This window comes from Gallus gallus, chromosome 3 (assembly GCF_016699485.2).
Source record: "Gallus gallus isolate bGalGal1 chromosome 3, bGalGal1.mat.broiler.GRCg7b, whole genome shotgun sequence".
In the NCBI taxonomy this organism is placed as follows: Eukaryota; Metazoa; Chordata; class Aves; order Galliformes; family Phasianidae; genus Gallus; species Gallus gallus.
The window spans coordinates 72,320,154-72,344,165 of NC_052534.1; the positions used below are offsets into that span (position 1 = coordinate 72,320,154).

At 41.0% G+C, this 24,012-nt stretch overlaps 1 protein-coding gene and 1 long non-coding RNA gene across 8 annotated transcripts in view; one reads left to right on the forward strand and one right to left on the reverse strand.

The window, feature by feature from the left end:
* KLHL32 (kelch like family member 32) overlaps nucleotides 1-9,229 on the reverse strand; it is a 114,155-nt gene extending 104,926 nt beyond the window's left edge. For all 7 annotated transcript variants that reach the window (XR_005858574.2, XR_005858573.2, XM_046939258.1 and 4 more), the window contains exon 1: nucleotides 9,147-9,229. The gene's annotated coding sequence lies outside the window, so the exon portion shown is untranslated. The remainder of the gene's footprint in view (nucleotides 1-9,146) is intronic.
* On the forward strand, nucleotides 250-21,244 carry LOC124417820. Its single transcript, XR_006938786.1, has 3 exons — nucleotides 250-496; nucleotides 12,195-12,313; nucleotides 12,944-21,244. It is a non-coding gene; the product is annotated as an uncharacterized LOC124417820 (long non-coding RNA).
* Nucleotides 21,245-24,012: the final 2,768 nt, after the last annotated feature.

The window sequence follows — 24,012 nt, forward strand, 5'->3', positions numbered from 1 at the left end:
TTCCATTTATTTAAAGTAAGCAGTAGCAAAAACACTGGCTTACTCCAATTCAGTGAAAAAAAAAAAAAAAAAAAAATCTGGTAAGTTAAAACACGACCTTTAACAGCTTTTAGCCTTGCTGCACAAAAGAACATCAAGCACCTAGAGTCCACACAGCCGGCAAGTCTGCATATATTAATTCCTGGGCAAAGCAGTACGTTCCTGTTCTTTCTAGACAGAAGCGGTACAAGTCCAGCAGCAATAGTGGTTTCTGCACTTCCTTCTCCTGCCTGGCCTGGCTTAGAAATATGTAGACAATTACCTGAGGCTAATATTAAATTTTTAATTTTTTTTTCTCAAAGCTGATCACAACGCTGGCCAACTTTAAGAGGAAAGCTGGTGATCTAGTCTGCAGCACACCTCCACAGACAGCCATGCTAGCACAACAGAAGGAAGATGGAGGGTACCTTGAGCTGGTATTGCTGCAGAACATTTTGTACCAAACCATGACAGAAAGGTAAGGAGAGACTAATTCATCACTTCTATTCAGTTGCCATCCATCTATCCAGACAAGGAGCAGAAGGGATCATAAATCCATTAATTTAAATATTGTGAGAAACTCCTCCATTTCTTCTGACAGTTCTAAAATGTGTGTAGCATACTGACACATAGAAAGAAATCTTAACTGAGAACAGATAGTGGGTTTTTTTGTTTGTTTGCTTGCTTTGGGGCTGGGTTGTATTGTTTTCTTCTTCAGATAAAAGGCTGCAAACTACAGCTCATTATTTTCTTCAGTGTTTCTCCATCCCTTTCTATTTGATACACTTATTTGAAGAAAAGCCTCCATTTTAAGGAAGAAAATCCTAAAGAGATCATCTCTAATCTTTATTAATCTTTGAGTAATAACTGGGATCAGAAATATAATTAGAAAAGAAACAAAGAAATGTTTAGATTTCTGTGACCTCATCAGTTCTAAGCAAAAGAAACAGTGTCTGAAAGCCAATCCTTATTTCTCCTTCCCCAAAATTATATTCAGTTATATTCAAACAACTCCCTTCCACCCTTTCCCTATCATTCGGTCACTACAGCTATACCACATGTTATTAAAAAAAAAAATCTGCTCCACCAGCTGTGCTATGCAAGTCAAAATAGGTAAAAAGTTGGAGGTTTTTGTCTAAAACTGGCAAATTACAATTGACAAGGCTCAGCTGTTACAGTGTGGGTGTCCAATCTTTTGGCTTGCTTGAGCCACATTGAGTGAAAAGGAATTGTCTAGGGCTACATCTACAAAGGCTGCTCCAAAAGTAATGCCTCCTACTTATTTCCATGGAAACTCCGGCAGATACAAAGAGCACAACACTCTTCGACTGAGCAAATTCTCAGCTACAGAACATTCTTTTTCAACACAGCCACCACCATTAGCCATGCATTTTTACTAGTGATGAACAAGAGTGCTCAGAATAATCTGTACCAGAAGTGACACACTGTTGCTGTCACCACTACTGAAATGCACCACCCACAGCCTCACTGTGCTCACATTCAGTGTTTGGTCTCCATAACCATCAATGAGTGTTGGTGGGTGCAATTTTTTCCACAGGGAGGAATTCAATTGCTGACCTTTGCTTCATACACACTTCCACATCAGACTCCATTTTGTCAGATTTCCCCTCTGCTGCCATCTGTCACATGGCAACAACGTGTAATGGAATACTGGTGACAAGGTTCGACTCCTGTGGCCATACCACCAACATCCACCTCTGACAAGAGCAGCTCTCATATATTATATAGCTAATGTGTATAAGTAACAAAACATTTTAATTTTTAATGTTTCTTAATTAAAACATACAAACGAGAGCAACAAAAACATGAAACCAGTGACCTTGTTTTTTGTGAAACTAACGCATCAGGCTGGTTTGATGGCAGTGTTTGCAGTTCTTAGTGAGCTCTCAAGGTGTTCATCAGACATTTTTAATGAAATTTTACTCTTCATAGAACCATAGAATGGCCTAGGTTGAAAAAAAAACCTCAAAGATCATCTAGATTCAGCCCCCCTGCTGTGGGCATGGTCACCAACCACTAGACCAGGTTGCCTAGAGCCACATCCAGCACTTTTCCTGTGTTTCATTCTTGACACCTGTTGTTCACAAATGTATGTACTGCCAAAAGCGATGACATGAGAGAGGCATGACTATGAAATAAGAGATATTTCTCTCTGGTAAGATAGGGCTTATAAAAGTCTGGTAAAGAGACTTGATCAGATTTTGATTGCAACTACACACGTTCCCTTTGAAAACTGGCAGGTATTCATGTCAACTGAAAACAGAGTTGCTAATATACCAAAAATTTGATTTTTTTTTTTTTTTGCAATCTTGAAACCTTTCTCAAATTCCTTTACAAAAACAGAAAGCATGGCAGCACTTTTTTTTTCCTTTTCACCAGACAGTGTTTAGCCAATGTATCAAAATCCATAAACTTATTTGTCATAACTCGAGTTAGCACTGCACTGTGCCTTCCCTGTGTTCTGGTTTCAGCTCAGATGGGGCCAAATCACACACTGATGCTTGGTTGCTGCTCAATAGAGGATTCATGCCTGAGGGCTAGGCCACTCAGCAGGAACGAGCCGCCCCCATGATGGTATAGGGCAGGGGCAGCCACAGGACAGGCTGGACAGGGTTGCACGTGGCCTGCAGGTTGGATATGCCTGCATTACATCCTTAATCATTTTTACTTACTCAACAGCACCACTAAATCAATATAAGCCTAGAGTACAAGAGTTACTTATAAACAGAAGACACGATAAATTCAAACAGTTTGTCTAACAGCCTTCCACCCTTAAAGATATTTCAGAGCACTACGACAGACTCAGGACACTGTGGAAAAATGAACAGCTGCAAAAGTATGTACTGTGCTAGTTTTGTGCATGAGTTGTTCTCATCTTCAGTATGTCTCTTCTGTCATTTGCATCCAAACAGCATACTGAGTACATCCTTGAGGGTCCAGTCACGCTGGTACAAGAGAAATGCATGTATCAGATGGCTGGACTTGCCCAAAGGAACATTGTACAGTTTTATTTATTTGCTGTAAATCTGCACTCCCGTCTCTGTTTCTCCGTTCATAGTCATCCTCCATAAGTACACAAGCAGAGAACACCCAGTTCTTTCTTACTTTTCAGCAACTTTTAGGGTTTTTTTCTGCTTCTAACTGTGACCCTGTAAGGAAGACGAAAACCCATGCACTAAAAGAAGACACATGAGATTTCACAGCTGTATTACATCATTCAATTTCCTATGCACTTTCCTGAAACCCAATAGAGCAGATGTACTTGCATGCAAAACTCACCACAGACCACAAAAGATGTGGGGCGTGTTTTAATGTAACCTCACTGAAGGTGGGAAGCTCAGTGTAGCGGGGGTACAGCAAGCTTTTAGCATGCTCTGCAGTCCTGATGCACTAAGATTTGCCAGAAAGGAGCCCTGCTCCCTTCCTGTTTGTTTGTCTGGGCTTTCTGCTAATGGAGAAAAATAATAAAAAGAAAGTTCAGCTAAGGAATACATCCCCAAACACAGACGCTATTATCCCACTAAAGAAGTTCAGCTTTTAGCTTCTGAGATCTCGTTTGATCTCCACAGCTTGCTGAAGTCAAAGTTACAGTACTTTTCCAGAAACATCACCTCATTTCTTTGTTGGTTTTCTTTATGCAACTAAAATAAAGGTCACTTTGACTGAAAGAGGGCTTTCAAAACTAACACAGAAAAGACAAGAAACAAGCAAAAGGTGCATTCCCTCATGGACAGAGCCTCTGACTGTCTGTTACTGATTTAAAGATACCATTGTAAATCCTGTGCCAGATCTGGAAAAGATATACATTCAAAACCACTCTCTACTTATAAATTTAGGAAAAAAATATATATTACATATATACATACATATAATATAAATTTAATTTATACATATACATTTTAAAAAAGAATTGTTATCAATTTTAGAGAACAGAATTTCAAAACAAAACCTGGAAAGAATGCATTCTACATATCCTGATGACATCTTTCAACCATCAGTGTTCATCTGTTCTGTCTTGATTTAGCAGGTAGAGTTCCAGTTTAGCTTACAAAGGGCAGTAGCCCTTTTTATGTACTTTATTTAACCTGAAGTGAACCCTGATGGAAAATGTTTCAGACATAATAAGGCCATAAGCTTGCTCATGTCCACTTCAGAACGCATTATTAATCTAAGCAATGTTGTTTTCACTTAACCAGCCAGGTTTTTTGGTGGGTCTTTTATTTTGTTTGTTTGTTTTAAACTCATATAGGATATAAATCAAACCTTACCAAGACAGCAGAAATAGATCTCAGCCATTCTTAGATATGACACCTTCAAAACAAAAGCCCCCTGTTGCCCAAAATACTGATGCTGAAAATTTTTTGAAGCATATTCTTATTAAACAGTTAAAGGAGAAAGTATTCTGGAAGCATAAATAGGTTAAAAATAAAGAATATGATAGCGTTTAGGCTACAGGGGGGAAAAAAGTACACATACCCATTCTTAGGACACATCCTGAGTAAGTAAAACATTCAGAAAAAAAAAAAAAAAACAACAGTAAATTAGGGTGTAACATCACATCTTCTACACTGTCAAAAACCACCACTATAATATCATTCCTGTCGGGAAAATAGACAGATGGTTGCAAAAAAGACACTCTGCAGAATAACCATAACTTCTAACTACTGATGAATCAAAATATTTACAGTATTTATCTCCCTATAAAGCTCATTCTCCTATAATTAAAGTTCTTCAACATTACTGCAGCATATTGCTACAGAAATTTTGGCAAAACACATTCTCAATTTACATAATCATTCAGAGTAGTCACCTACTACAAAGAAACATACAGTTCCAAGTGTTATTGATGTTCTGAAAGCCTCTGATTTATTTTACTCATTTTGTTGCTTTCTCACTACAGAGAGATCTCTGACTGTTGATAACAAAGTTGATGACTTTGTATCCATATGAAAGTAAAGGGAATTGGCATTCCATTCACTACCAGGACTTTTCTGAAATGACACCTTTCATTTCTCCAGCCATTTGAGAGTTTGAAAAGCAACCAATGTAGGCACATGTATGCAGACATCAATACTGCCCGAACCCGGAGTATCTGCCCTTTGAGTGACTTAGCTGTCTACTGACAGCATGGAGCGTAGAAGATATTCCAGCTCATCTATCCTGTGCATATGAGACTTCTTCCCAGCAAGGAAGTCAAGCATGGCTGGTTCATGGAAAGTCTGGTAAGGGACATCAGCATGAAAGCTTATCTACATCCAAGTTTTTCCATAGCTGAAAGAGCAGCTAGGATACAAATCTGATAAAAGCTTGTTAAAGCATTCTTCCAGTTCCACTCCTGGAAAGGTAATTCAGCTGTCTGAAAAAATTCTCTGATAGGTGCTGAAGGTCACAAGGACTGTGGACTAGAACAGGCTAGCACCTGTCCCCACTATTTTGTGGCCCTTTCTGGTCTGTATGAGACACTTCCCTTCTTACAAAAGCCAAGCTGATCCAGAGTGGCTGATCCAAGTGGGAACACCCTAAGTCATGAGTTTCTAAGCTCTCCTTGTCTCCCAGTTTGAAGTCTCCACCATCACTGCTCCATTTTCTTGTCCTGAAACTGCCTCCTGGTCTCTCCTGGTGTCCCTGGAATTTCTCCACAGGTTCCACAGGAATATCCCTCATGAGATTCTCTCTTAAATGTATTTATTCTCAAATTACAGAGAGAAACCATTTCGAGCCCAAAATTTAATCAGAGGCAAATCGCATCCATGAGACAACATACATACTTTTTTAAATAAAAAAAAAGCCATGAAAAGTATCTGCTCTCTACTCTCAAAGATCAAAACTTGATAGCATAAATTCTAAGTTTCCCATGAAATCAAGTTACTAAAAGCCTATAAAATAAAGAATCCTACCTACAAGCACAGTCTCTTCCAATTGCAGAAGCACATAGAATGACACATGTAGTATCAACCCTAATTTGATCTGAAGCGGTAAAAATGCCATCAAAGTCAGAACACAACGCGCTGTTTCAAGGATCTTATGAATCTTTCACTGTAATGTATAGATCTCAGTTCAGGAAACCGGGGAGATGCACCAAGACAACCAGGTAGTACTTTTTGTGGAGAGGATATGAAGAAATAAACAAATCATTAAAATCATGCTTCTGTAACTTCCTATCTTCCGGCACCTTTCCTCTGTCTCCAAAGAACTGCGGTACAAACACTCAAACATGGCAATTTTTTTTGTTTTGCTTTTCTTCTTTCCCCTTTCCCTATCAGTTCTGGATTAATTGACGGCCCAGGAGCACACAACACACTGGCAAATGACATACAGACATCTTAGATGGATGAGAAATGCGAAGAATAATGTTTTATACTAAAAAGAAATAAAGTGGACAATGACATGGCTACCATAGGTGAGCATAATGACAGTGGATGACATTCATGTTTGGTTAATTTCTTCTGGTAACACTGCCAACTGTTCTTACCTAAGCACTTAAATTAATTTCATTTTTCACTTCATCCAATTCCAATTTCTCATCCAATTTATAATCATTTCCCTGTACTACTGTGGCCATTAAGTCAATCACACTCTGTTCAGCAGAATCAATCAAAAACACCACAGCAACACTATGAATTTCACACTGAGTAGATTCCTTATAGCTGTGTCACAGAAGTTACATTTTACCAATATCTAATTTTTCAGGCAGAAGTAACACATTCTGAATCCCCAAAAAGTTGAGATAAAAAGAAATTTCAAAATGAACACTGTGTTCTCCCTGGTCAAACCCAGTTCACCTAACTCTGCAAGCACCCCCTACTTAACAGGCCTACACAAGCCTAAATTCCCATCTGCTACAAATGTTTCAACTAAACTTTTCCATAGGTAGCTCATGTGAACTCTTAAGTTCACTGGTGCCCTCATTACTAATAGAAAGATCAAAGAGGGGGAGAAAAACAAAACAAAAACAAACAGACAAAAAAAAAAAGCCCACCTAACCCTTCTCTGATCTTATTTTAGTTTTTTGAATCTTGAAATATGAATCTTGATTCAAATTCAGTGTATTCCCTACACTAATGAGTGATCTTTTAACAGCGATTGCCACCTCAAACACTGTTGCTCGCGTCCTTATGCGGAAGACAGACTGAAGTAAGATCACAGCTCGGTTTGTGGACGCCAAGAAATTGTGAGTTTGTCAGCTGAGGAAAAACGGCACATTTTCTGTTCAGGGCCAGTTTGAAGCTCAGACACCTCTGAGCTTGTGCTCAAAACAAACAAACAAACAAACAACAATCAACAAAACATAATAACAACAACAAAGCAAACCTGAAAACAAACACAAAAACCTCCAGAAATTCATTTTTTACATAGACGTTTTTACTTTTAGAATATCACATGGGTTTCTAACAGCAAAGAAAACGCTTAGTAAGATACCCTCTGTTTTTCCTATAACACCCTAATTTGTTAAGTGTTAAACAAATAGCACCTCAATTTCTACACTGAAATTCCCTTTCTTAGAAGTACCTGCTTGTTCATGGAATTGAATGCAAGATATACCTGCAAATCAAACTGGCTCATTTTTGAAGAAACCTAGATGTCTTTTTTTCCTCTCTATTGCCTCCCTTTTAAGTATGACAAGTACTATCTTCCCCACAACTGCCCAAATGTACATTTTCTCCATGCACGCTCATATAGGAAAAAAATGGAGACTTCTGTTGCTCAGGTACACGACAAATCCCAATGTTAATGATATTTTTCTAAATATTGTATCTAAATATATATATATATCTTATGCTGAAGAGGTGTTAATTGGTGTGACTGCATTATTTTTAGTGACCTACTAAAGCAAGAGCTTATTATTCTGCAACAGTTTCTCACAGTAACCATAGCTCGCGTAGTGCTTCATAATCACGGCAAAGTGCTGTACAGATTCTATCAAATTATTCACGTTCAGGAATGCAGACAAAAGATGAAAGGATTTCTCCCCAGGTACTTCCAACATTAAGTAAAAATTTCCCTGTGTTCATCTGTGAACCTGAACGTAGCAAGATCATGCTGTGTAGCTCTATACTGGGAGATTATTAGGCAACAGTGGTAACCATATTATTTGTTCCACGCATCGCTCAATTTCTCCAAGTTGTACTTAAATAATAAACTTTGGCTTGGGATGAAGACCTCTAGCAGGTGTTGAACACCTTGCCCATGCCAACAGTCCTACCCAAGCGGATCAGCTGCAGTAATTCTTCACCCCGCGTGTTGCGCTTAGCACCGGGTCTACTTCTGACCTTTTAACGACGAAATGAGCGTTGCCATTATCGTCGATGCAAGCAGGACTAACCCAACTTGCCAGGGAACGGTACCGTCCAGCCTGCAGTTGTCACTTCAGCTCACAACAGCCGCAGGCCGCCCGCCAGGCCGGGAGCTCTCGGCAGCGGAGTTCAGCCTCCACCGAGCCCTCTGCAACCCGCACCGCCGCAGGTAGCCGTGGTCTGGGGAGATTTCTCCAATGCGAAATTCGGCGCCGAGCACCACGCCTTTCCCCGCTCCGACCGAGTTATTTAACCACCTCAGGAGCACCTTAGAAGCTGCTGGGACTGCAGGTTTAATCTTCCAGAAGCGCAAGAGCTGGAAAAGAGCGGAGCTCCCTCTCCAGCGGGGAGACCTGGCGTATTTAAACACCGGCAAGGAGCTTCAGTTTGATTTCGCCGCTCCGTGGAGCGGCCGCAAGCCCGGACGGCTGCAGAACGCAGCAGATGCGGGAGGGCGCCCACTGGAGCCCCTCTTTCAGCAGCCACCGCCGCCAAGTCACCTGCGCGGCCACGGCCAGTGCTCCCTCCCAGCTCCACTCGGTCCCGCAGCACGGCAGCCCGGCTGGGCCCGGCGATCGGAGCTACCCCCGCCCGGCCCCCCTTCACGCCCCCCGGCCGCGTCCTCCCGCCTGAGTTCGACCGAGGCGAGGCCGTCCCCCGGCTGCTGCCCGGGTCGGCGCCGCCGCTCGGACCGTCTCCGTGGCAACGACAAAACGCGCTCCCCCCCCCCCGCTCCCCCGACCCCCGGCAGCTCCGGCGAGGGCTCCACCTGCCCACCGCCTCGGCCCGGCACGGCACCGGCCGCCGGCTCACCTCGGGACAGGTGCGCGCAGCCCACTCCGACAGCCGAGCTGCAGGGACGACCTCCCGCGCCGCAGAGCCGCCGGCCCAGCTGTGCGGCTGTGGCGGAGCGGGAGGAGCCGAGCAACCTCCCCTCCTCTCCCCGCTCCGCCCAGTGCGCAGCGGCGGCCCCGGAGCCCCCGCAGAGCCCGTCGCGGCTGGGCCGCACCTGCCGGGAAGAGGAGGAGCCGCAGAGTGCCGTGGCCGGGCCTGTGCCGTGTCGTTGCCTTCGTCGATGCTCCTGTCCCAGCTCTCGCACCACAGTTCGTCCCAGCGCCCTCCACCGCCCAGGGCCCGCCGAGGCTGTCCTCAGGGACGGCAGCGGGAAGGAGGCCCGAGCCGGCTTAGGAAATAACTCGCGATCTGGAGCAGAGACCTGAGCGTGTCCCTCGAGACGGCAGGGCCAGGGGAAGAGGGATTTTTAGGACCAGAAATAATGTTGGAAAGGTTTCCAGAGGGGCAAAGCCAGGGCCCAGGAATCAGTTTAAGATGGTAAAGCATTGGTGCGCTTTACAGATGGAAAATGGTACTAGGCTTTGCAGTGAGGCTCAGTAACAACCTCACCTCCTGACACTGAGGAGTTGGGAGCCTCTGCTCTCCCACTGGTCTCATGATTGTGAAGAGCATTCAGCTACACACTAGAAATTAAAAAAAGAAAAAAAAATGGGGGGGGGGAAAGGAAAAAAAACAAAAAGAAAAATGAAAGTAAGAAAATTAAAACAGAAGTTTAATGATTAGGAAACCACTCATACAATTTAGCAAGACTGAACATCGCTTTTCTACTATTTCAAGTGTTGCTTTGAGCAGATTTTGTATCCTATCACTGGATTTCTTTAGGAGTCAGTTTTTGTTTTCTGATCTCTGCTCTAAACAGAAAACCAGCAGATCCCCAAAATCTCCACCTCCAATACACTTTCACATTACACTTTATGTGCATGTTACATCACAGGATCCCAAAACTTTTCTAGCTAACAACGCCCAAAGCACTTTTGGCCTTTAGCTAAGCCTACTGGCAGATGAATGGTTCTTCTTTAAGGTGTCCATTAAAGGAGCCTAAAATACCACAGTCCCCAATCTGCAGAGCAGACAATGAAAATTGGAAGGTCAGTTCAGACAATGAACAGATGTACATTTTGCCTTTTGTGCAATAAGGCAAAGCTTCTCCGAGCTTCAAGCAGATTGGTATTGATGCAATGCAATACTAGACAATTGTTTTTTGTTTTTCAGAACAGGGTCATAAAGACAGACCCACTACTTCTTATCTGGGTCAGTCAACTCATGTGCAACACAAAACTGTTGTTTAAACATTACTTTTACTCCAGGGCTAATTTGAGCCTTACCATCTTAACCATGTTCACACCTTGCTGCACTGCACAGTGCAGACATGATAAGGTAAATGATGGGCAGTCTCCCTACACTCAAATTTCTTACAGGTCTGAAACAATACCACAGATTAAGGCCTTGCCACTTAATAGTAAAATTTAGATATTGAGGTTGACTGAGGAGCATACATGTGGATTAGGAACAGCATTAAATCTTGACACCAATGGTGGAATTGTTCTGGAGCTAACCTGACCATTTCAGAATAGCAAGAAGAAATACTCTGCTGTGGCTGATGAGATGGAGGACCATGAAGAGGAATTAGTATCTTCTTTGGAGACCTCTGTCTCACTCTGACAATTTACAGGAAGAAACAGCCAGTGATTTTTTCTCTGCTTCAAAATACAGTGAGAATTTAAGAGAAGTGGAAATGGAAAGGCTGTAAATAGAGAAAACACAAACTTCTGCTTCAAAACAAATGTACTGTCTCTCAATAGTTTATTCCTATGGCTCAAGGACATAAATGGCAAAACCAAGAAAATGCTGGTGGAACCCACTGTCTATTCTCAGCAACTTCACAATCTCACAAACATGTTTCAGAATACTGCTAAATGGAGTGAATTTAAAACTTCTCAGACAGTGAACATTATGGATCATCAGCAGCCCTCCTTCAGCAATGAGAAATGGCAGCTTCCGTGTTTACAACAGAAAACAAGATTTATGATTGAGATCAGTATTTTGCATTGGATATTTTGTTCTACATTAAGTTGTAGTAGGTGCAGTTTGGAACACCCATATCCTATGAACATATCTTATAGGAGATTTTATTATATGCGTATCAATGATACAAATAGTCTTTTTGCATCCACAGACAGCTGATATATTGCTGGTGCTGAAACGAACTAATTGGCAATTTTAAAAGCCATGTCACTTTTGAGAGCTATAAACCAAGACTCCGTAATGACCTTAAAAAAAGAAAATGTCATGTTGCTGCCAGCCATGTTCAGGAGCTCCACATCCATGCTCTCATTTAGAGGTCTGATGAGAATGGCTGCTAAAAAAAGAATCTTCTATTCGATGCCCAGTATGTACTCACTAAAAGCAAGTCGATAAGTAAGAACTTATTCAAAGAGTGGAATTGCGCTGTGGCTGTTGGAAGCTGGGAGCTAGACAGCAAGCAATTCTGTGTAACAGAGAAATGGAATGGATTTATGGATTATATCCTTCTCTCGAGAATAGTGAATTGCAGCTTGTAGCATCTACAAAGTGCATGACTTTTAGAGACAGAAAAATTATCCTTAAATATAGACTTGTCACGCTTTTTTATGCTTCATATATATTTAAGCTTATATTGCTGCAAGTATACTCACTTAGATATTTTTTTATGTCTGACTTCAGAGATTGGCATCAGTGTAATTTCTTTATCGCTACAACATATGGTCGTCTTCCCTGCTGCCAAAACATGGACATGTTTCAGCCTCAGGGTACAGCTGGGTTGAACTTAAAACTGAGACTGTTTTCAAACATAGACCCAGAATTTTATTTTACTCCCTCTGACACCATAAAGAAAAAGCAAATTCAAAACCCCATCTCCACACTGTTACTGGAACCATTATGAACACCACAGTGCCTAGTGGCACCAGTTGGTAGCAGAGGAAAACACATTTTACTCAGCGGTGTATTTTCCTTTTTGGTTAACAGCTAAAATGACAAACAGTAACTACTATCTCAGGATTGTGTATCACTCAGCTGTCTACACTGATGAGTTCTTCAGATCCCAACATGGAATTGCAAGATTCTGAGTCTTACAGAGGTTTATGGTGAGTTTCCCACATAACCACGAATTACAGGAATCTCAGTTCTTGTGCAGTAAGTGATTCTGTAAAACGTTTGTTCTCAAAGGTTCCTTACAATTCATCTGCACTTAACCTATTATTTCCTCTTAAAGATCTCCTCCTGATTTGCAAAGCTGAATGTAATACACACTGGTACACATTACATCAACATTCTGAAAATTAGACAGACAAACATAGCCAAATCCTAGTTATGTTTGAAAGAATAGCAAGTGCCACTAATTTGAATAAAATCATAAATATCAAACACTAAGTTCAGAGCAGTTTGCTCAGCTTGCCATTTTCCAGATCACATGGCATAAGCCTATAAAGAAAGCAAACAAGATAAAGGTCTGGCATTAAAAAAGGGAGAAAATATATGTGCAATTTTATTCTTCAGCTTTGAAGCTAGAAAAAAAACCTTTTGGATTTCTGCTCATTGGGTAGAGCTGGCAGACATCAGTTGCATGATAGCATCTACTTAAAAGAAGTCCACTGGGCAGAAGTAAAACAAGTGGGGGAATAACTATTCCCTTCTCAATAGCAGATATATAAGTAGTAGTGTTAGATATAACATTGGTGGCTACTGCTTTGAACTGGTTCTTTCTTTTGGAACAGGTGGCATTCCTTTCAAGAAGAAGGAAGTATCTGCTGGGCAGCAGGGTACTTAAGGTCCTGTTTGGAACCTTGCAATACTTCCCCTTCTATGTGGGCTCAGAATACCCTTCTGGATGCAGCACTTAACATTCACAGAAAGGAGAACAGAAGAAAAAGACAAGAAACTAACAAAAGTTATCTGAGCAACCTACATAGTACTGTTGACAGGTAAATTGCTGGCCACCAAAAATCAGCTGCTGCTTTTTGTTGTTGTTCCTCAGTCTCACTTCTCTAGATTCCCTCTACTCCCAGAGAAAAGTTTGGCATGGCTCAGGCTGCCTTCAACAGAATCATTCTCTGCTTCTCAGCTCTTGAAATCAAAATAGTCTGGCATGTTAAATGTGACAATCCACAGTTTTTGTTTCTGTGAAGTAGGAGGTGTATTTTCAACATCAAGCAAGCATATTTCATCGCTAGTGCTCTGAAACTTTAGTAGTTGCTTAATTTAGTGTATGGTTGCTACAAGAGTGATTAGAGACTCTGCTTTCTGAGGAATCCCATGACCAGGACAAAAGGATGCCTGGCAAAGGCTGGGCAGGGGTAGAGCCTGGGGGAAAATTCTCTGGAAAAAGAGAGAGAATCATAAACTGTGGCAGGAAGAGCTAGGTAGATTCCCCAGATAATGATGTAGATGTGCTACAGATACCAGTGCTATGAGGTCGCAGCTAATCCATATACCTCAGGGTTTGGATTGAGACTCCTGCCAGCTTCTCCCACATTTGTGTATTAGAAGCTGAAGAAAATCTAGTTGCTGCAGTCACTGTATAGAGTACTATAGAGTATGCATCCATTCACGGTGGTACTTATGCAGTCTGGAAACCTTTGTCGGTGTGTAGCAAACAGGTATTGGATACAGAGAGACTATTGCATTACAAAAGAGAAATGAAATAAAGATCTTACCTATGTCCTGGGCTCATAGAAGGGCTCCAAGAGGAAGGATCTCCAGATAGAGATCTTCCCTCCTTGGGAGTCAGCCCTTAAATGGGGTCTAGGAGAGGTGGAGTGAGGCTCCACCCCTTCCAGTTACTCAGGTGAAATTGCGTTCACCTGTGCCCCTGCAGCTGACTCTGCGCTCACCTCAGGTGGTCAATCAGAGGTTCTGGCTGTAATTCAACAGTTCCCACACAGTCTGAAAGCCTATATTTTTCATGTGCATGGCTGCTGCTGTTGTATTGTGGGGAGAAGAGCTTCTGTACTCACGCTGGAGGCAGAACCATGGCTCTGCCAGGTCAGTGGATTCTCCTTAAGTCAACAAACAGTTGAACAATTTTTAGCAGATACGATGTCCAGAACACAATATGCCTCTTTTCATCACTACAAATAAAAAATCAACAAACAAACAAAAATGAAAAATGCAAAAACCCACAAAACAACCTTGAATGGAGTATCTGATGGATTCACAGAGGAACAGTTGACATCTGGAGTTCAGAAGAAGTCTGAGGAGTTAATTATGAACAAACACTTGCACATATGGCATTAATCATTGAAATTAGAACACAGAGGGTTCTCCTTAAGTCAACAGTGGCAAATGCTGTAATATGGACACTTATTTCAGGTAGTGTGAATCCTTTGTTACAGATGGTTTATAGTCTTTCACAACTATGCCTATATTTGGCACCCTGTAAATAAGCTATAAAAGTGTGTTCTTACCTCTAGAGGTCCATAAAATTGGACATACAGAAATTGCAAGAATGAGACTAGGAACCATCAATGTGTCAAAGCAGAAAGGCAGCATGACTTTTGAGTAACCTGAAGTAGAAAATGCAGCTTGTACTCCTGTGACTCTGCTTTTTAAGGTTCATGATTTTATGTGATTAGGAAAGAAATGAAAATGTGACCTGAATAAAGTGCAGATAAGTCTGAGTCTCAATTTAAATTTAAAATCTCTTGCTGACATAGATAACTTGATTTGGATTTAAAAAAAACACCACAACAATCATGGCTGTTTCAATAAATGTTAATACATTGCAATTATACCCAAGGCAAGAAAAGTTACTTTATTGGCATACTTCATTCTGCTGAGCATGGATAAATGTCAAGGCCAGTATCACAGCGTATAGATGTGCTGTTATATCCAGGCTAACCTGACAAAACTTGCACTGAAACAGAGAAGTGCTTACACAGGCACCAACAGCATCTGAATGGTACTGCAGTTTACTGTCAGTATGCAGCACTATAGACAGAAAGGGATAATAAAGACTCATCTGTATGGATTTGGACTGTATGCTGACTGACCTGAGGGCTAAAGAATTCTCCTTGACCTATTTTATTTGGTAGCATAGATACTCCTTTACAAGCTGTTTCATGTTTTCAAACAGAAAACTTTGAAAGATAAAAAAGAAGAAAAAAAAAAGTGAGAGGTTTTCTGTCCAGGCACTAGTGAGTTAGCTGGTGTGCCATGCACTCAGGTGAGCATGATGTTCAAGTGAGACATGGGTGCTACTAGCTAAAGAAGGGTTCTTCTCCAGAGACAGCACTCTGTTATACCACAGCCTTAAACTGCACTGTTAAGCACAGAAAAAGATGTTTGGAAGTAGTTTCAGAATGATGGATTCCACACTGGGAATAAGACATCCTGTGCATTTTTTTTCTGCTCAGGCAGATAGCAAGTTGTAATAACATGTGATACTAAAAAATTAAGAATGCATCTAATTTTGAAGAGACGTGCCTCTGATCTATGAAAAAAAACAAAAACAAAAAACAACTTTTTTTATTAACCTGAAGACATTGCTCAAATGACCCATCAGAACAGGAATGGAGTGGACATAGAACAATCTGGTCTGAATCCAGAAGGGCTGGGATTTGGCTGTGGTGTTCCTCTGTACATCTGAGGGAAATAGACTAAAGCAGCAGGGAAGGAGACATTCTATGGAATTTATTATAGGAAACATTTGGCTTGTGACAGCAGGGGCTATGGATGACAACAGGCCCTCCTTTCCATACAAGCAACAACAGCATATGATTGTTTGCGTATGTCTGTGCGTGTCTGCAAATGATGTCCACTGGGAACCTGAAACTGTGAGCATGGAAACTATCTCCTGTCTCCTGCTGCACTTAGAAAAATAGAGTTGTACATATATTGCTTGAAAGGCACAGGGCTCGAGTGAACAAGCCATCATCTGGTTCTCCCAGTGGAAGCAACCTGCAGCATCCCAACTGCTGGCTAGGACTAGCACAAGAACCAATACCATTGCCATTCAGCTCCCAGTCTCCTGGAGCAATAAAGAAAACACAAGAGCAATCCTCTCTGGCAAACACAAATCAATCATTAATAAAATGCTAAACTGTAAAAAGTAGAAACATCCAAACTCCTCAGACTTTTACTAGTATTAGGAAATAGGGAACACACTTTCACAGTTTTTTTCTCTATTTTTTGTAACAGCTTTATTTCTATTTCTATTGTATTTTCTTACTCTCAATATTTTCAATTTATTACTTCAATTAAAAAAAAAAAAAACCAACAACACCATACTCATTTATGTCTTAGAAAGACAGAACACATCTGAAAAAAAGATTGGATTTTAGCAGGAAGTGCCACTACTGTTTTTGAAAACTGCAGTGTTACTTTCTACTCTACTTTCTAACCAATACCAGGGAGGTGCCAGAACTTGATGTGCTTGAACGGGTTGCTCAGTGAAGCCGTGGATGCCCCATCCCTGGAGGTGTTCAAGACCAGTTTACATGGAGCCCTGGGCAACCTAAATCAAGTGCTTGATTTAGTGGCTGGCAGCCTCGGCTGCAACAGGAGGTTGGAACTGCATGAACTTTGAGGTCCCTTACAATCCAAGCCATTCTATGATTTTAAGATACAATGGAAGATCCTAAAACACATTTAAAGCAATAGACCAACGATCTGATATCTGCAGCAATCTAACCTACGTAAGCTTTGTATTATGATAATATTCATGCAGAATATGCAGTAATCTGCTTGTGAACATCACTAGTATTCCTCATTTAAGCTCCAGTAGAGATAGATGAGATTAATCTACATCTCATGCCCAGAGAGGAAGTAGAACACATCCACAGAGGGTAAGAAAAAGAATAAAATACTGTACCATTAGTGCAATTAACCATTTCATGATCACCCAATTTTTCCAAACAGATTAAGTTATTAAAGAAGAATAGATAAGTTTTCATGCTTCCTCTGATGTCAGAATAAAAGGTAAAAGAGTGCAGGAGCAGTTTGAAGAAACCTAGAAGTCTAAGTTCTTGTGGGCGTGTGAGGTGGAATTTCCACCTGGTGCAAGGAGGAAACTGCCACTAAATGCCCTGCAGGGATCTTTCCCAGAGCTTTGGGAGGAATTTTATTCCAGGATGAAGCTGGCCCATGTCACAAACTGTTGAAGAAAAGCTTAAATTCAATAGAATTCTTGAGCTACTGCTCAAGAACGTGGGTTTTGCATTATCTCATGCATGTAGGAAAGTGTGATAAATTTGTTTTGATCCTGACAATGTTTTAGATAAAGAAATCTGCCCTCAAGAAGTCTCTGTAAATCCATAACTGTGCAACAAGTTATAATGCTGGAGCCTTGAAGGTTATTCGTGCCCTCATTATACAAACTAAAAATGAACATAGAGAGACTACCTCTTTAAATAACTTGGGATCTCTTTAGATGGTCTATATTAGAAGCCCCCAGAGCAAGCTGACACTTTTAGACACTGTATCTCTTATATATAATCTGTAAATGGAATTGTGCAGAATTCTCCTGAGCCCCACACACTTCCTTCAGATTTTTGATGCTGTGGGAAGAAGAAACACACTAAGGTCTCTCGAACTTCAGCAAAGGAATCCAATTAAATTCTAATACTGGTGGCCATGTTATCGCTGAACTGTATTCTTGTTTCTCTAATATATTCTCTACCAACACAATTCATATACGTCAACTGTCAGGGAAATAGTAATACATACAAATGAAAAGGAGAAAGCTCAGAAGTGGTAAGGGAGATCTACTTGAAAACCTGTAAGGCTAATTTTTTGTGTTACTGCGCATAAGGTATAATGTATAGGAATATTACAAAAGTAATTAAAACAGTACAGCTTATTTGTCTCAACTATCTCTTCCTTTGTGGACTGATCAGTCAAACCTCAGAAATTTTTTACTGACATTAATGGGCACTGCTGCATCAGCCGTAGAACAAATCCCTTGTAGTGAGTATTACTGCTGTTACAGCTGGAAAATTTCTGCAATATGTTGCAATAACAGATACTGTTTGATTCTTAAGAAAAAAATTAAAAAATCATCCTTGATGGTAAATGAATCAAGTGGAGAATAGTCAGGGAAAAGTCAATTTTTCCCTGACCATCAATATGAGTACATGTAGTCTCGATGTCTCTGATAATGACTTGCACACGATGTTTCAGAGGAAGATGCAGAACAAACAAACAAACCAGCCCATACAGCAGATAACAGTAGATAGTAATGGAAATCTATCCTCAACAAGGATTTTCTTCCTCAGCCTCATTGGATCACACCCTAAGCCTGAATTTTTGATCTGTTTCAAATATGTTTTTGTCTACAACCTTGGACTCCTTCCCGTTCTTTTCATTCTTACTTATCCTGTCTTCTATTGCTGTTACTAAAGTCAGTGGGGGTTTATGTATTAGTGTCTATGAGTTCAAGGTAACCTCTAAGCAGCTTATTACATAACATATGGTAGCAAATGAGTGTAATGACAAATTTAAGAGAATTGTTTATGTTTGAATCAGCAAAACTTAACTTAATCCTAATGGTGGCTGCATATCTTAGAAAAGTTATACGATGGTTTGACACTTGTTTCTTGAACAAAATGCTACCTTAATATGACATATTGCCCAAATCATGCACTGCATCTCACTTTCTGGTAATATAACATTACACATTCTGCTTTACTTCAAGGTTTTAACTTAAAGGTTTTAGGTTGTGTCCCTATGGCCATATTCTCTTTGCTCTGCAGTACCTTTTTATCTTTCCTTAATAAAAACTACTTCTACCATTGATGTGGATACACTTGCTTCTTGGAAAGAAAAGGGCTTAGAAGTATAGTAATGGCTGGTGGAAGAAGAGACAGAAAATACTTAAGTTAGTGATTTTAAAGAATGAATTACTGTTTAGCAAAAATTAGGATGGAGGGCATTGCACTGTTTTTTTGTTGAATTTTATTTTTTTTAATGTGTTTCTAATTTAAGATAGCTGCATATCCTTGGTTTTTACCAGTTAATTTCACAGTAGGTCTTTATAAAACGACCTTAATCAGAAAAGGTGGATATAGCATATGGAACTGAACCCTGTGAAGAAAAATGAAGACAATGCTAGTGTAAGTGTATCAACAGATAACATGACAAAACACACATCTCACTGCTACAATAAATTCCAGTACAAGCATGCTTCATTCTCAAATATGCTGTCTCCTATTCTACATTTCCAAGTCAAAGTAACCTGTTAATTGAGAGCATAATGATTAGATAGGAAAATTACAAAAGATGACATCAGGTATACAAAGCCAGTCAGTCAGGAGAACATAAATGTAACATCTTTGAAATCAAAGTTATTTGACAAGAAGCTAGTAACCTGTCTGGGCTGGTGTGTGAGCCTGTAAAAGTGGGCTTACTATGTTCTTCACAAGCTTCATCCAAGCAAGGACAGAAAAAACTCCTTTAAAGAAAGCACTGCAGCCATCTAGCCTTGAAAAGATGCAAGTGTTTAGCAATTCTCTGATCATAGCGTGGAATCAAGGAAGAATCTTCTATAGATTCCTAGGTATTTCAGGACCCAGTAACAGATGGATCAGTTGAAGCCAAAAACACAAGCAAACTGAATTCATTAACACATCAACTAGAAATTAGTTAAAGGCAACAGTGATCTAAATGTCCATCTTTCTTGAGTTCATCTTTACAAAGTTGCAGGACATTTCTCCTTGGCTCATAACAAAGTCTTGCTAATGCTGTGTACTCTGGTTCTTCCTAATGCTGATGAGATAAGGAACAAATCGATCAATGCTCTCATTGTGTTTACTGGGAAACCAACAATCAGGAGAGAGGACTGAATTCCCTGAATCCTAATTATACATGAATTTGCTAGAGTATCCCTCTATATTGCTCTAAGATATGAACAATCAGTAACAAAAATATGAAGAAAAAACCCACACAACAGTGTAAATTATAGAAAAAACGGACAGAGTCAAATATGACAGTATACCATTAAGGAATTCTAGTTGTGCCCTGCTTTGGCCTCTGGACATTCTCAGTTCATAAATTAAGTGTCAGATCTCACCTGCACTCCTCTCAAAAATTCTCAAGTTTGGCATTACTAGAAAAAAGAATCTTATTTCACTAAGATTACCTGCCAATCTGGGCTATTACCATGTGTACTAGAGAAAGGACAGAAACCTATACTATCTCACAGTAAAGTTAGTGCCAGATATTCCTGTTGTCCCCTACCTAGAGGGAATTTGAAATAGATCCATCAGCCTTTTGATGCTAGTGAACTACTGAAACTAATTTTGGATCAATTTCCCATCCAGCTGCAAAACTGACTGAAAAGGAAAACAAGAAAACATAACACAAAAGGAAAATTAGGATGAAAATCTGAGACAAAAGGTTTAAAGAATGGTTTAAAGTATGCTTTATTTTTCAGACGCACAGTAGTTTTAGGAATTTCTTGCTTTGACGCATAAAAATGTCAAAAAGAGATCCAGTACAGCAGCCCATGGCCCATACATATTGTGCAAATTCCTCTATTTTTCTCTGATATGTTTGATGCTGTCCATTGTTGACAACAGGCTTCTGTTACAAAGGAACTCAGTTTGGTAGCCTGTGTTGTTCCCCATGGGCTGTTTTGCTAAAAAGAGATACTTGGGGGCTGACTTACTTCTTTTGTTATTTTTACATCCCCTGGGAAAATGCAGGCTCTCAGTTCAGGAAAACATGTAACGTCATAGAAGCTGAATACAGGAAGTTCTTATGCTTTCAGGAACTACATGTTTGTTATTTTAATAATCACACTTTTGCAGATACATTACATAGAAAGAAATTTCAGGCTCTTGAATTCTGATACTTGCTTTCAGTATGGTAACACTGGCAAAAATAACAAATGATTAAAAAATAGTGTTGTTTAATCCCAATTTTTCTGCCTGCTGTATTATAAATTAAAGAGTCTCCAGAATAAACGTCTTGTACTTCTGATCCTTCCTTATATATAAAAAAGAACAGCCTTGTGCCATCCTCAGTGATAGCAAGTGACAGGCAGAGAATGACATCACTCTTTATTTTTAACCGCCTGCCTTCTGGTGAATTTATTTTGCTGTCAAATATTACAACAGTGTTAGTCACATTCAGGCTTTACAGAAACAGAATCATTTGCTGGGTTTGACCCCAGAAGGCAGCAGTTCTTCCCTTTTGAAAGAGAGAATATTTATTTCCAAATTTGCAACAGTGGCTGGCCTCTGCAGCTGGATTACTAGCAATGTCTTAGAGAAATGCTAATATGTGTCAAAGGTCTACAACAACCAAAAGCATCCATGTAAATTTTGCCATTACAGTTCCACTGACAATAGACTCAAAGAACAGGCTAACCATCTGCAAACATAGCAAACCGTGTGCTCAAGAACACAAGTCAGCAGCCAATTTGCTACAGGTATTTAATTAGGCATGCCACCAGTTTGAGTCCAGCAGCTTTAACAGCTTCTATGTTCCTATTACCACTAATATCACTTATCCTCCTATTATCGCTACATATCCAATGCCTAAAATAGGACTGGGTTAGTAAGTTTACTGCCAGAGAATGCACGTTAAAGACATGTTTCCATCCTTGTACAGGGTGAAAGCCTTTAAGGTGAGGAAGCAGAGAAACTGCTCCAAGAGAGCAGAATCCAGTGCAGATCATGCTTATGCTACCTTTTCTCCATCGCCTTTATAAATCTATTTGCTTTTTCTCATCCACTAGATTATCTTTTGAGTTCCCTCTAAGGGGAACACTGTCACTCACTACTGAAACACACTGTGGCATTAATTACTATCACATCAGCAATGTTATTACTAAAAAATGCTGTTCCCAGTAGAAGTCCAAGGTTTGTATGCACTGCTCTCCTAAAAAAAGAACACAGAAGTTTGGTCTCTTTCTTATCCTTTGTAACACTCCCTCCCTGAATCACTCCATTCAGGCAACTGCTACCACACATGAAGTCTACAACAGCACATACTCAACTTAAAACCACAGAACAATTATTTATTGGTTAATACACACAATAGCTAGGATTAGCCACTAGTATACTTTTCTCCTTTAGAAAGTCACCTGATGGGTATTCATCAATCAGGCAGTCACCACTCAAGAGAGAAGGGTTAGCCTTGTCCCCTGCAATAGGCTAGCCCTTAGTCTTGCTGTTTCTGTCCTTCTTTTTCTCTCAGAAAATTTTCATGCTTACATTTTTCATCCTGAACCTTTAATTTGCTGATTTTGTTTCAACAATTTTATCTTTATTCCCAATTTTACCTTTCTTATCTTGCTTGTATAGCTCAAGACTAAGTACTTTCTAACAACCCTTTCTCATCATCTAGCATAAGTCTCAGAAGTCAGAACTGTTGTTCAGCTGGGCTGCATAGAAACAAGGCTTAGGGTTGCAGACAGCTGAGAGACTGCACTCACCATAGCTGAATAACACAGTATAGCATATAAATTCTGAACAATACTTGTTCTCCTAGCTTCCATTTAGGGTATATGTTCTGGATTATATCTGCTTATAAAATACTCTTGTGGTGGTTTAACACCAGTGGGTAGCTCAGCAGCACCATGCTGCTCTCTCACTCACTGTCCTCAAAAGGATAGGAGGAGAAAACACTATGAAGAAAACAAAACAAAACAAAACAAACAAACAAACAGCTCATGGGTTAAGGTAAGGAGAGGGAGATCACTCACCTATTACTGTTACGAACAAAACAGATTCAGCATGGGAGATTAATGCAATTCATTGCTAACTACTAATAACTAGAACAGTGAGAACTGAAAGTAAACAGAAACCAACTTTTCCCCATCCACCCCCTTCTACCTCCTCCCCCCCAGTGGGCCAAGGCAATGGGGTGGGGCCGTGGTCAGTCCATAACGCTTCGTCTCTGCCACAGTCACTCTCTGCGTTCCACGTGGGTCCCTCTCACAACGCCATCCTTCCTAATTTGATCCCACGTGGCCTTCCCACACGCTACAGCTCTCCCAGCACCGCCCCAACACTGCTCCGTACCGCGGGGCCCACCTTTCGGGCACCGCTCCACACGGGTCCTCACGGATGCAGCTCCCCCGGCCCTCCCGCCCCACCGCGTGGGCTGCGGGGGGACGGCCCGCTCCTCCGTGGGCCTCTCCCGGGCCGCAGGGAGCCGCTGCCGTGTGCCCTGAGCTCCTCCTGCGCCGACCTCGGTGCCCGCGGGGCCGTTCTCTCCCATCTCTCACTCCCCTCTCCCAGCTGCTGTTGCACAGCGGTTCGTCCCTTCCTTCCATCTGCTCTCGCACAGCGCACCCGGCGTCACTCAGGGCTCAGCTCTGGCAGCGGCGGTCCCTTTGGAACAGCTGGAGCTGGCTCTGCTCAGAGCCCACCCCTGCAGCCTCCCACTACCTAACCATGATACATAGTCTCATACATATTAAGGACAGATCAAGAGAAGCAGCATCCATAAATACTTCAAGGTTACCATTATTTGCCAGAGCTGTTGAAGCAGGTCCAGAGGAGCGCCAAAGATGAACAGAGGGCTGGAGAACCTTTCCTATAGAGAAAGGCCCAGGGAGTTGGGTTTGTTTAGCTTGGAGAAGGCTCTGGAGAGATCTCATCGTGGCCTCTAGTACTTAAAAGGAGCTCATAAGCAAGGAGGGAGGCTGACTTTATGTTAACATAGTCTGATAGCTAGGCAGAAAAGGCAGAATAGCTTTGAACTAAATGAGGAAACTTAGGTTAGATGTTAGGAAAATAACTTTACTCAGAAGGCAGTGAGGCACTGGCACAGCTGCCCAGAGAAGCCGTGGTGCCCCATCCATGGAGGCATTCAGTGCCAGGTTGGACGGGCCCTGGGC